The sequence below is a fragment of the Argiope bruennichi genome, chromosome 1, assembly GCF_947563725.1.
Source record: "Argiope bruennichi chromosome 1, qqArgBrue1.1, whole genome shotgun sequence".
Lineage (NCBI taxonomy): Eukaryota > Metazoa > Arthropoda > Arachnida > Araneae > Araneidae > Argiope > Argiope bruennichi.
In genome coordinates, this window is record NC_079151.1 from 73962334 (window position 1) to 73974224 (window position 11891).

The following is an 11891-nucleotide window of genomic DNA, read 5'->3' on the forward strand; positions in this document are numbered from 1 at the left end:
GTATAGATATAGATGTATTAAATTCTCCGTCATATAAAAATTAACTTGTAAATAAATCCTGTTTATTTATTGCAGAAATTTTAACATTTTTTTTATCTTTTTCGAGAACGATTATCATAAAAGTTTCGCAACGATAATATGAAATAAAAAGATATTAACTGGTATTATACTACCATGAAGATTAGATAAACAGGTAAATATGATAAGATAGAGAAATGAAGTTATTGTTTAGAAAAAAAGCAATGAATTATTTCATATTTAACGATTGTACGATTCATATATAACACATATGAAGCTAAACAATTAATACATTTTATCATTATTATTAATTAATGGTTTCCTTATTTAAAAATAAAAGAATATCGAATTATTTGAAAAGTTATAAGGAAATAATAAACTTCAAACAAATATAACATTAAAAATTATTATTTTATAGGCTACGTCGAATGGAATACAACATATATAAACCAGTTAAATGAATAATTAACATTCCAATAATCATTAAAAAGTAATTAGCTATATTTTAATAATTTAATTACGATTTTAATAATTTAATTTAAACGCACATCATTAATATTTTATAATTAATAGAATATGTATTTTTTTAGGTTACTTATTTAGTAGCTTGATTAATAAAATTTTTAAATCTATCTAAGTACTAATTAAAACTGAAACATTTCTTACATTTAACATGCGGTTTTTTACTATTATGTAGGTCTTAATCTTAAAACCATTTTCACATTCGATATTAAGATTGTAATTAAAATATCACAATGGAAAAGAAACTATTAAACAGTTGCAATTTTTTATTATTTATTATTATATATTATTTATAATTCTATTAATATATGAAGTGTATTGAATAGTTCAGGGAATGTTATATATTTTGGAGAAAAGTTTTTGCATACTACATGAATTGCCTTCAAAATTGTTTTTCATATAAATCAAGTGGTATCGAATAAAATGTAATTTTAGATTAGGAAAACTTTGTTAAATCGTACATTTTGCAAAGAATAAAAATAAGATACGAATTAAGGTGATTGTAAGGTATAAATAAAGTATAATTTATTAAACCAAAACTAATTTAATAAGCAGCAGAAACAGTCGCCTCCAGACTTTCTCATGTATCGTATAATAAAAGTATCAAAATTGCGGAACTTTTACATAGCCACGATTGTCATGAGTATTCCGATTTTTACTACTCCCGGATTCGCAGACCGAGAAAGAAATTGAACTTGGACAAATAAATCGATATAAACACTAGCCGGAGTATCCTTGCACCATCTGATTTTAGCTAAAAGTGACTCACAAATGAGCACTTTGTATTTCATGTTAAAAATAAAGGAAACTGAGTGTGCATTTTGGATGCCTTGCTTACCACAGATTTCGATTAAACTTCCGATTTGATAAAGACATACAAAATTTTGTTCATCAAAATCATATGTGTTTTAGTTTTAATGGTTTCGCCTATATGAGAATATACAAACCAACAGACAATAATCTCGTTCACGGATTCGATCCAAAATTTAATACAAATTTTCAATTTAAGATTTAAGTAATAATGCTTTATTCCAAATTTTATATATCTATGTTATTATATTTTTTGTTATATTGTTCACGTGCTTATTGAAAGACAAATAGACAAACAGATTTTTATTAAGAAATATTTCGTCCAATATTTGATAGAAACCTGCATTTACATTGCAAACACCACATATTAAATTTTCTCCTTTAGTTCATTTCATTTTTTCAGTTATCTTTATCACAAACAAAATTCTTCCAAAACGTGTAGATGCATCAAAAGCTCTTGGGCGTAATTATTTACTTCTTGTGTAAAAAATTAAAAAAGAGTGACATAAATAAACATTTCGATATTATATCTTAATGGTTACTTGAGAAAGATTTGCAAATAGGAAGAAGTATGTTGGGCTTCAGATTTATTAACAGAGATTGAAAAATTGTTTCATTGAAAATAAGTTACTTTTCCATTTCCTTATAAAAAAAGGAAATGGATCAGTGACTTGCATGAATTATTTTTCGAATTGTTATTTTTTAAATTTACATTTGCAATTCTATTTAAAAATTTTTTGGCTTTATTCTGATTAAAAGAAATATCTAAAATATTAAATAACCCAGCTATGTTTTTAGTTAAATATACACTTAAAGTTTTTCAAAGAAATATCTCTGAATAATTAAAATAGTCAAATTAATTTTGCTAAAATGTTCAAATGAAGCTTGTTTTTCTTTTCCCCCATTTGCATTTGAAATAAAGAAAAACTGATAAGTCTAATAAATAATATTGAAAACAAACAAAATAGATTAATGCTGAAATGTTTTCCTTTTTTAAATCGCGTTAAATTTTAAAAAAAACTACACATTTTAAAAAATTTATATTGCAAGGGAAGAATAACTGAGAGTCCCCATAATTTCGACATGTTGGTAATAAATTTATTAGTTCAAAAACAAACTACAAGATAACAACTCGTTATGCCTCTTTTGATCGATACGAAAGTCGGCACTCCGCATTACATCATTCGATTATTCTTATGATTAATGAAAGGAGGAAGATACACTTATAAGAGTACATCTATATGATATCATCATTAGTCATGTGGTGAGTCAGTATCAAAATAAAAATCATTACAGAACGCAGAATACTTTCTACTTTTTTTCCCAAAGTAATCGGGGTTTTTTTTGCGGTGGGGGAAAACATGCTTATGAAAATAATTTGAATGACGCAGTAATAAATCAATTTCCAGATAAATTCAAAGTGATATTCTACTCTATTCAATATCGAAAGAGAAATGAACCAATTCGCATTCTTTTATTTAGTCATCAAATCGAGACCCGCCAAAAAATAAATAAATAAAATTATTGTTTATTTCACAATTATTGTTTTATAAATACAATTGTTCAATTGTATAAAAATCGTTCACACGAACATTCTTATTAAAAATTTTCGAATATTGTCTTCAATTGCGATAATTACTGGAGAGCATGTAACAGTGAAAATTTAGGAGATAAGAAAGCTATGAACTGATAATAAAATAAGAAAGAAAAGTTAAGCTATGAAACGCCAATAAGCTTGAAGATATCTAAAAGTTTTATACAATTTTCCGTGATCTTAGAGAGTGAAAAAAATCTACGATTACCACAATCAAGAACAATTCTATTTCAATTGTATGTTTGTGTAAAGAAAGTAATAAAGAATTTGACTTGTAAATCTTTGATATTAATTCAAAAGTGGAGAGGAAATTTTTAAAATGTTTTCCCCCTTACATACGATGGTAAATTAGTCAAATTATAATTTTCACATTAAAATTCTTTTAAATGAAAATAATCAATTCTTTTGTACATTTCTCATAGGATAGCTTCAGATTTGAAATCTTAATTGCATGTAAAAGCAGCTGAATTTCTTTTGTATTTATATTTGTTTAAATAAATGGATGATTAAAATTTTCGTGAAACCGAATATGTAGTATATCCGAGCACAGTTATAAACTGTGACGATACTAATTTAGATTTATATCAGTATTATTATAATAAATGCATCTCATTAATAATAGAAAATTATTTACATTTTCTAATGTGAATTGTTGAGTAAAAAAGAGCTGATTTAAAGAATCTCTACTGAGACATTATTGCCCTTTAATAACAAAACTTTGGTGACTGAAGGAGCAGTTAAAGCTTTTCGATAAATATTGGCAGTACAAGGATTGTTTCAATGTCATTTATTTCTTATTTCATCCAAATATTTTTTTTTAGATTTTTCCTCAAGGTTTGCTTAGTTTCTAGAACTTTCCTTTCACAATTTCAAAGTTAAAAAAATGGACAAATAATTTTGATTTATTTTAAAAGACGAAAAATATAAATATTTTATTGAAGGCAATTATAAAAATTTACCTATTAATTTTTAGAAGCCTCAATTTGTCTTCTAATATTTCAAAATACCAGTCTTTATGATGTGGTTTAATTTATAGTCTGCATACTTTGTTTTATAATAATGGAAAACATTCAATTTCTTTCTAAAAAAAAATTAAAATTTTTTTCGTATTTTCTTCCTTTTTAGATGTTTTCGAGATATGTGCGATTTTCCAATATGGTAGCGGTGATGTGTTTGACTTTAGTTTGGATTCTGCAGCTACCAGGTAGCTGGTGTTTCTCCCATTTCCACAAGCCTCACTTCCCACATGCTCTGAAATCTTTTCATGGTGCTTATAAAACTAAAGGAGCTTTCTTGAATTCCCATCTTCCTGCGCCTGTGTAAGTATCTTATCAAAAATATACATCTAAATCTAATTCATTGATACGAATAATCTAAATGATATATTAGTAATGATAATCTAATGATAAATGTTGCTTGAACATAATTTTTATTTATCGCACAGACTGGCAAATACTTCGTTTTAATTTCCTGTAAGATTTATTTATTTATTAATAAGTTTAAAAAAATTATTTCAAAGAATTTCTAGAATATAATGTTTTTATTGATAAAAAGCAACAGATTGTTATTAAGAAATATTTTTGCTTCTAATATAAATAAAATCACAAGAAGATGGATATCTTAAAAAACAAAAACAAGATGGAAGTAGTAATTTTTTTTTTTTTTTTTTGAAATGCATGAAAATTGCAGTTATTGACCTCAACTATGTGATTAAAAAGTGTTTCAGTTTAAAGCGTAACTATTAAAATTTATTTAATACATAGAGTAATATTTAGATCAGCAAAAATTATTTAAGATAGTTTTTCCAATATGTTGAATCTATCTTAGAATTCTTATAGAATTTACATTGCTTGTGTTATTTAAGAAAAATAGCAGTTATGAGTATTTATATCAGATAAAATTATTAGCGCGTTTTAACGGTCAATATTTTAATTTACAAATTAATTAAATTTGTTTCAGGATTCCAGATAAAACTGAAGTCATTGTGATAGGAGATCAGGGCAAAGAGCACCATCATCATCATTATCACTATCACAAGCATGGACATGCCCATGATCACGCCCATTCGCATGATCACAAGCATGGCCATGACCACGCCGATCCTCAGTATCAAGATTCTAATTTCCCCAATGATCCAGTTTTCGGAAATGGTCGACCTCAGATAAACAAAAGTAAATTTGGGCTTCTGAACAATTTTTTCAAACAAAATAGTAAACACAGTTCCTTAAATAATGGACGAGTATATTATCACCCAAACAAATATCAACATCATGGCAGGCAAGGTTACGATTATGACTATCATGATGGCTTGGAACATTTTGCTACAAATCGACAAAATTATAAAACTGGCCATGAGCACATTACTGACGAAAGCAGGCAACTAAATGTAAAAAGTTCAGTTACTCAAAATACTGAAGGCCCAGGAAATGATTATTCAGCACAAAATATAATGAACAGTGAGATAAGGAATGATGCCACAACCACTGATTTCAGACTCAACACGAAATTTGATGATTCTACGTCAAACAATGCAGACACAACATCAGAGGAAAATAACTTTACTGCTCTCAATGTAGCGAGAGATATTTTAGATACTCTGCAACTTATACCCATTAATGGTCTAAAATTATCACTTGGAAATTGACGAACTGAGCTTGAGCTGTACGATTAATTATGTTATTATATTCAATTTAAAATTTAATCAATTGATTTTAGATTCCAAAATAATGTTATTAAACATTAAAAAAAGTTTCTTTACTAGATTTTTTTTGTAAATTTTTTCTATATATACATATATAAATATCCGTTTTTTTTTGTTTTTTTTTTTTGTTTTTCTTTTGTTTCAACTTTATACATTTTCACAAATCTTGACGTTTTCAAATGGAATTTAGCACAAATGTTTCTAAGCTCCTAGAAGAATTAAATGGGCTATAAAAAGTTTTGTTACGTTCCTCTAAGAAGAATGAAATAAGGACTAAAAGATTTTTGATTTTTCCACCATAACTTTTAAACAAATTACTGCACCTACATTGTTGTTACATCAGTTACATTTCTGTACAATTTTTCCTATTTTTAGTCGGTTTTTCAAATTTAATCTAATCAATAACATAATTTTTATCAATACTTTTTTTTTGTGCGACTATAAACTGTACGGCTTACAAGCATATGTGTTTTACTTTTTCTTACATACACATGAAAAAAAAAAAAAATACAGGACTAATAATATATAGATGATTGCTAACAATGAGAAATTTGAATTTAAATGGTGAAATTAACTAGAATTCAGAAAATATTAAGAATTCTATAATCGCAATTGAAAGAAAATCTTAAATTTTCAAAAAGTGAGCACCAAAGAATTATTTGTAAAAATTCTTAAGTAGATCAAGCAAATAAATGATTGTTTTCCTTTCACTTAACCTTATTGAAATAGATAAAAAAAAAATAGCAAGCCAATATCAAATGGAAATATATTAATTACTAGCCGCCTTTGGCGACCAGCCGGTTGGCCAATCTTAAAGTTCGTTAAAATTTTCATAATTAAATATTTTATGCAATTCCAACTTTAATAGATTCTCCAGCAAAATATTTTAAAACTTCAAATTTTGATAGTCATATAATTCACTCAAAACATTATAAAGGCCTTCAGTCATAACGTGATATGTATCTCTCTAATTTTCTGTTATCCTTCGTAGAATTTATGCTTTAAATTAAAGTGTAAAGGATAAATCTGCAATTAATATAATAATATTTCTTACTGAAACAAAGCATTTTTTTTAATAATATGATTACTGATAACAGAGTCACTGAGCGTTTAAACTTTATGGGCACTAAAGAATATCTTTCTTAATTTATGTAATATCTCAAGAATTTGTCAACAAAATTTTCTCAGATTCATCATGAACAGATCGATTAATTAACAATGTTTAATTTTAAATGCTTCAAACACTAAGAAAATAAAATGGATCGTTTAAAATAATCGGTCTAAAACAGGTTTTAAAAAACTACTTAAAAAACGATGTAAAAACAATAAGCATATACAAAAAAATATATAACTAACATAAATACAATTTAATTACAAAAGCATGCAACTAACCTAAAATTAATTTAAATCATTGAAAACAGGTTAAAAAAAACTGCTTAAAAAACGATGTACTTAAAACTATAAGCATATACAAAAAATATATAACTAACATAAATACAATTTACTTACAAAAGCATGCAACTAACCTAAAAATAATTTAAATCATCCGTTGATAGTGGTTGTCATGACAACAATCAGAACAATGCGCATGCGTGAATTTTCTTCGCCAGTTAGGTAACGAAAATGCGTGAATTTTTCTACGCCAATTGGGGTAACGCTATGCAGATTATACATTTTTAATTTCCTTTATTCTGTGTTATTTTAATTCAAAAGTACTTCAGAATGAATCTGAAACATGGATTAATTAACAATGTTTAGTTTTAAATGCATCAAACATTAAGAAAATAAACAGAATCGTTTGAAATAATCCGCCGAAAAATGTTAACCCTAGCCTCATTACTGTTGGGAGAAAAAAGAAACTGAAGCCTTACTCATTTGGCGGTGGGGAAAATGGAAGATTATTTTGGCGGAAAAGTTGGCGGTGGGGAAAATGGAAGATTTTTTTGGCGGGAAAGTTAGTTTTTAATTAATAATTAAAATTTCAAAAAAAGGGACCCCAGGTGCACATTCCCGACCTCTAAGGTATACATGTATTCTTTTTGAGCAGTCTACAATATTAAAATTTCTTTTTCTTAAAAAAAGAACAAAAACAGGTCTGAGTGTAAAAGATACCTTCTTTAATGAACTTTTTTGAAACAATGAATTTAAATACTGAAGTTTGTTTTGTTTGTATGCAAGGAATAATTAAATACTCCTACATATGGAAATAACTGTTAAGAAATTTGCATATTTTTCATTTAAAAGTGTACTAATATTTAATTTATGAGATTTAAGAGTTTCTCTTATAGACAGATGCTTAAGATAGTTGTAGAAAGCATTTTAATATAAATCTCGCCTTAGCAATTTGTCAGATTGCATTTTAAATTCAATGGTTAAATGTGGTACTCCGAGTTAAGACTAAGAGTGTTTTAAGTTTAAATACCATTTTGAATTAATTAACTAAAAATACCATAGACAAGTTCTATGCAAGGTTCTTCATTACTGAAGTAGTGAAGCAGAGGGGTCCCCCAAAGGAGCTTTTGTCCCGGGCCCCAATTAGGCTAAGTTGGGCCCTGTTACCTTCTGGAATGTACTGTTGTGCACAGTTTTAAAGTTATAGACCTCAGGAATGGAGAAACAAATCGTTTTTAAATTTCACCTATGGAAATATGAAAGAAGTTGTTTTAAATTAAATCACGCAAAAATAATTCACTATCAAGTTTTAGTCTTCTTCATAGATACACTATGCCCCATCCAATATAAAAATATTTAATACATTTGTGTACCCTAAAAGCTTTTATTTTACTAAATATTTAACTTAAACAAACACTTCCAGTTACAAAAAAAATCGTGAAATAAAGTTGAAAATTTTTCGGAAACACTTTAGGTTCTCTTGGGGTTAGTAATAAAAAAATAAACTTTTATGCTACCCTGTAGTGTAAAATGATAATTTATCTCCCCTTTTTTTTTACATTCATTTATGTGTACACAAAATTTTATATTTCAATCTACAAAATTCGCGCAGATGTGCTTATTTTAAAATTTAAGGATTTACCACAAATTTAGATGGAAACATTTATTACACACACACACACACACACACACACACACACACACACACACACACACACACACAAACACACACACACACACACACACACACACACACACACACACACACACACACACACACACACACACTTTCAGCTTTATTATAAGTATATAGATAATCAGGCGTCTGAAAAAACACATTTAAGATTTTTTTATTTTTTAGAGCATTTGTCATGCTTAATAGATGGGCATTTTTGAAAAAAAATAAAAATAAATTGTAAAGTTAATTTCTTGTTATTGAAACACCCAATTTCTTCAAAATCCTTTAATATCCTCATAAGTAGGAAAACAGAAAATCAATTCACCTAAAGATACATTTAGCCGACTCAATTTTTTTCCATACGTTCCATACACTTACATTATGTAGGAAAAAAAATTAATAATATTATTTACTTGCAGACCGTAACTTTAGAAAAGATATAATAAATTGGAAAATCCTTAATCTCCGCTCATTTTTGGGTAAATCAATAAAACGAAACAAACCGCGTCAAATTTCATATAAATCATGAGCTAACATGTTAGTTATTTTTAAACAAATTTATAACATTAACATTAAACACTGAAATTTAAAATATAATATTTAAAAAAATATATTTACTATGATCAAAAGTTTAGATTAACCCAATTAAAGATACGATTGATGAAGGAAATTACTTTTCAATTAAAGGAAAAAAAAAGACTTAGTTTTTTTTTATTATCGTCCCATTTTAAAGAAACATTAGGGCTATTTTGGGACAGACCTCGTCAGAAGACGAGGATGACACCTAAGGTGGCACTCTGCCTCTCCAAACCACACCCGCTAGAGAACGTTTATCTCCGTCCGATTTAACGTGACCAGACCCACTTGCGCTACGTTTCTCCGGTGGAATCGGGTCTCGAACCTGAAGCCCTCCTGCTCAGAAGGCGATGCCTTACAGCCAGGTCACCGCGGATCAGGAAAAGGAGAAGTGGGCATTGCATCCACTTTTCTTTTTACTCTTTATTCATATTTTAGGCTGATACACTAGTTGAAGATTCAACATTTTTTTATTTTTTTATTTATCGGTTGCTTATTTTTTGTCAATGCTATGCCTCTCTTTTCTATAAATCTTAATGAATAAAAGACATCGATTTCCTACCTTAAACTTTGTATAATTACCATTTTAATGCCAATGCATTGTATAATTATGTAAAAAAAATATATTTTATGAATGGATGCTTAATAAAATTTATATGATCATACTGCTTATTCGATTTTTTTTCCATTTTCTTTTGTTCTTGTATAAAAGAGCATTTGCAATTTGCTTTGTATTGCTTATGTGTCAATAGCACTAAAAAAAAAGGAAAGAAAGAAACTTCACTTGTGGCCCTTGAGTTAGATTTGAGTTACCTGAATGGTGGATTAAAGAATGAAAAAAAATTGATAAATACGAATATAAAGAAAAAGCTATAGATTTATTATCTGGCTGTGCTGTGTTTTTAAACATTCTAGCATTTACTTGTAGTTAATTGATGTTATTCAAAATCTGATAGATTAAAATGTTCTCTTATTTCCTGATCCAATTCCCATTTTTTTTTCAGTTGTTTTTAACATGCCCTCTAGAAAACTGATAACTTCAGCATTGAAGGGATAAAAATCCTTAATGTTTATAACATTCTTTTAAAGATACCTTTCGCAAGTCGATACGAGGCAAAGAAATCCATTTCAAAATCTCATAGTAAAATCACTGAAGGGAAAAATTTCTGCTTTTTTTTTTGCTCTTGCGGCGAGATGTAGACTGACGCATCGTTTATTCTTTGCATGAAAAGTATGGCTCCCGTAGTGAAATAAATTTTTTCTTCTTAGCAAAACATCTGCTAAAATGTGTTTACATACATATTATTTATAAATTTATAGTCTAGCTACTTCTCCTTTTTTGAATCATTAAACTCGTATGTACTTTATTTCAAAACCACATTCGACTGTGAAATATAGGGAAATGAAAGTAAAGCCATTTTTATTAAATGAATTTTATCGAAGTGTTAATTAAAATATCACGTATATATACCAATAAATAATATTATGAAAGTAAATTTTTAATATATGATTAAAAATGAACGTTATTAATTCTTACTTAAAGAAGATAGATGATATAATTTCAAATGGCGATATCATTTGATTGAAGTAAACAGATTTTAGAGCCTATGATAAACGAATTACTTTCAAAGAAAAAAAATGTCCTTAAATATTTTTATAACTTTCAAGAAAAATTTGAAGGAAAAGAGCACTTCAAATAATCCGTAAACACACACATGGTCAAAACCATTTTTCAAATATCATTTTAACAATGCGGAAATAAGGAGATTAACAATTTATCGTAATCCTACTCATTTTTAATGAATGCTAGACACGTGAAACTTCGAATAAAATGTTAATGATTTTTCGATACCTTCAAAGCATAATTTCCATGAAATAAATCTTTTCATCATTTGCTCACATTTTAGTTTCTATGGAAATAAAATAAACATATTTTGCCATTGCATGTTATTTAATGAAATGTGTCACCCGTAATCATAAAGCTACACCAAGAATCACATCAGCGATGTGCTCCTATTTAAAAATTCAGGGGCGACATGGTCATACCTAAAAAAAAACATAATGTTTTTTTAATTTGCATTAATTTATCTATATAATAACTTTGAAAAAAAGCTGTAAAAATTAGTTATCCATACGTTTTATTTCTTCAGTCCGATTTTTCATTCCATTACATAACTTTTAGCATTACACTGAAATAAAAAGAGGATAAAATTTGGGTATTTTATACATAACGGATTAATTAAAATAAAATAAGAGATTGTCTTATTCAAATAATAGATATAACATTTTAATTCTCGTTATTTGTATTTCATTGATATGTGACTTTTACATACATTGGTTGGTAGAGCGTTGACTTTTATTCTTTGTTTCGAATTCATTTTCTGATTCTATACTGTTCGAACAAAAAATAATTCCTGATTTTACACCAATAAATTCTCATGAGCGTTATGATATAAAAAAACTTCTTGAAAGCATTTTTTTATTAGATTTGTTTCAAGTTTATAAATAAGAGGTTTCGTCAAAATTTTGTCATTTACTTCTTGATGTTATAGCACTTTGAAATTTTTTATTCTTATGTGTTTTCTATGACAGCACACTAT